This window comes from Athene noctua, chromosome 1 (assembly GCF_965140245.1).
Source record: "Athene noctua chromosome 1, bAthNoc1.hap1.1, whole genome shotgun sequence".
Classification (NCBI taxonomy): domain Eukaryota; kingdom Metazoa; phylum Chordata; class Aves; order Strigiformes; family Strigidae; genus Athene; species Athene noctua.
The window spans coordinates 234,836,463-234,839,987 of record NC_134037.1 but is presented as its reverse complement, the minus strand read 5'-3'; positions in this window follow the sequence as shown (position 1 = coordinate 234,839,987).

The following is a 3,525-nucleotide window of genomic DNA, read 5'->3' as shown; positions in this document are numbered from 1 at the left end:
CCCAACTCTCCCGCGCGGAAGTGGGCGTGTCCGCCGGCGGCACGGCGCATGCGCACGCGGGCGGGGGGCGGGGAGCGTGGCGCCCATTGGCTGCGACTCCGGCGGGGCGGGGCGGGGGCGGAGCCGCTCCGCCTCGGCGCCGGTCACGTGGTAAGGGAGCGGCGCCCGGCCCATCCCCCCGCGCCTTAGGGCGTGCCGGGGCCGGGGCCCGCGGGTTCGATACCCGCGCCGGCCGCCTCCGTCAGGCAGCCATCTCCCAAGGGCTCTCCCCACGCAGAAGGGGACATCCTGCATCCTCTCATCGCCCCCCAGACATTTTTGCACGTCCCTTAACCAGGGCAGGCAGGCCAGAGGGTCAGCAGGCGAGGGACCTGAGGCAATGGGGAGGTCATGATCGGTGCCCAGCGTGGGGCTTGGCAGGGTGACATCTGACTTAGCAGCTGATTCAAGAGATGGGCAGGAAAGGTAGGGACAAGGCAGTGTGCCTCCCGCAGCCATCAGGCCCTTCCTTCAGTCAGTCCCTCCCCATCAGAGGTGGCTGCAGCACACTGGTGGTGCTCACCCAGCGAACGAAGGATGAGACCATCCCAGTGCTGCTGGTCAGCACTTTCCTTGGCCAGGAGGTCAGAGACAGGCTTGTCCTCGGGCACCTGGGGAAATAAGACTTCCTACTGTGCCAGCTCCTCGCTGCAGGGCTTTGCTTTGCTGGTGTGTCCTTGCTCCTGACGGTTCATACACAGGCTGATCCCCTCCAGCTGCCCATGCGAACAGATGATGAGTGTGCACCACCTAACTGCAGAGCAAAAGCAATACTGGGACAAGCTCATTACCCTGCAGGCCTCCACACAACACACATCACTGGGAAATTTCCTGCTTCACACAGGTGCAATGTAACATCAGCAATTCAAGGATTAAAGCAAAATTGGGCCAGTTGACACCAAGGTTTAGGCCCAAGTGAGGTTCCTCTGTCTTGCATGGGATACTTAAACAAACCCTAGATTTCCACCCCCATACAGCTCACCAGCCACAGCCTAACAGGCATATTTTGGCCGATTGGGAAGCCACAGCAAACACAAGATGATGCTTTTAAAGATCAGTTCCCTTTACCGGCTAGAACAGCTTGGCTCTTCAGGGCTGACTGGTGTTGATCCAGCTGTTTTCCCAAATGCCTTTGTGCCTGCCCAGATGCAGCACTTCAGAGCTAAGGTCAGTCCTCACGCCCAGGCTTGCATTAGATTGCATCTATTAGCCAGATGCTACTACGCAACAACAATTCCCAGATCTATTATCTAGATGGTACCGAGTCAACCGGATTCAAGCACCCTCACAGGTGCATAAATCTTAATCTAGGAAAATTTTCCTAACACAAGTCTATTCTTCAATACAGAAAAAAAATAATTATCTGTGGAGAAAACCCAGGTGGAAATCCCTTGTGATCTTTTCTTCCAAACCTCTGCTCTATAGGGCCATATATTTCTGCTGAGATAGGTGGAGCTGGAAATTAATGCTCACTAATTTTTTGGAAAAAAAAAAGTAATGTGCTCCATTCCAGTTTCTTTTATACCTATGCCATAGGTGATCTTCAGTTGTCTTTGCATTTGTATGCTCACCTTGTGTGCTAGTATTTATTTCCCTGTAGGTCACGAAGCCCTTATATCCTCACATCCCTACTGTCCCTCCACTGGGACAGTCTTGCTCACTGTCCTGCTCCCCCCTAAAAATTCTACAGCAATTTCTACACTGCATGGCTGGATGACACCATTTCACAGAATCAAGGTACCACCCTGAAAAAGCCTAAATTGGTTTCAGAATTCCCCTCTGCTGGTCCTCCATCAGGGCTGTAAAACCTACACTTCCCTGCAGGTCAATAGAAACTGTGATTTTGGGGCATCTCCAGAGTTCTGCTTCATGCCTCAGTGCAACTAATTCCCAGCAGGCACTCCTCTTTTGAAACCCCTGACAGGCTGACAAGTCCCAAATTGTGTAATTCCACAGGCTCTTTTGGCTGTTTCACTTGGAACATTTCCATCTATTCTTCTGTTGGTGCTTGTGCTCGGTGCTTTTACATGATACTCTGCTAAAGCACAGGTGGCAGGAGGGGCTATGTTCAGAAAGACACCTCTGAGCTGTGTAAAGGCAAGCAGAGCAACAGATAGCTGAGAGCAAGTTCAGATGAGCACTCTTGCAATGTCTGTTGAAAAGGCACAACCATTTTCTGCAGAGGACACTTGCAAGCCGCCTTCAGCAGAACCCGTTCTAATAAAATTACAAAACCAGGCAGAAAACATACCTTGTAAGATAATTTTGCAAGAAGCCAAGCTATGATCGCTGGTCTGGTATGTCAGATTCGCAAGCAGTGCAAGCATCAGACTGCAAGGGGACTAGAAGCTGGGTTGCAACCACTGTATCTAGTGTATCCTCATGTGGAGGAGTAGAATAAAAAAGCACCAGCCTGAAGACAGACCTGATAAACACCGCTAGCCAAAAAGTCCCATCTCACACATACCTACTGTGAAATCCATGCTGACAGCAAGCTCTCAGATAGCTGCAGACCACACAGAGCAAATACTTGCTTTATCTTTTGAAACATCAGGTCTGTTTTCTGCAGCAAGAAACAGCTTTTCCTCAAACAGCCCAGGATCATAATTCCTACCACTGATCTGAAAAACATAATCAACAGCAGTAAAACGTACTTGCCCCCCTTCCTGATACTTTAATGATATTCCCACCTGCTTTTCCACATCCAAGTTGAGCTTGGAGACAGCTCTTTTCCACACCCTCAGTTGTTTAGAAGGCGTACACCAGTGCTGGGTCACCAGTGGGCTTGCCATGCTGTTTGGCATGTCTCTGGAGGTTTTTTACACTGCATGACGTTATCCTAAGGCATGTTACCTCTGAGTAGAGACAGATCTCCAATGAAGCAAGAAGTAACTGAGCTGAATGCTGATTGTTGCTAACATAGTGGTGGTCCTCAGTGACAGAGGGGGGGAAGGGGCCTGATCAGGGCAAGAGTGGGTGGCTCTGACCCTTTGAAGGGGTACTGCACCAACACTGGGGGTAACCCTGCTCTTCTACATTTAGCCCTGAAAATGCATGATGAAACCACACACAAGCCTGTAGTAGGGAAACTGGGACAAAACCTGAGGCAGGGTTTGCTTGATGGATATGTCAAGCTCTCGAACAGGGCCATGGGAGAGAAGAGCTGAGGTTTCATTGTGAGCAGAATGGCTCACAGGTCTGTTATCTCTGTTAAAGGCCCCTTTTGAACAGGCTTAAACTCCTCATGCATGCTGAGACTGTTGAGAAATTCGAGAGCATTGGGTGTTGCAGCACAATCCCATGTTTTTTAAGCTTGAAGCATCAAAAATTAACTCAAAAACCAGCTTAAGGACACAGGTACCACATTTGTCCAGTTACACAGCAGAGATGCAACCCAATTAAAAGAGGACTAACCCTAAGCCATGTGGACATAAGCCATCCGTTGCCTCTTGACCTCAGGGCTGAGAACTGGTTCCTGCTTCCCTT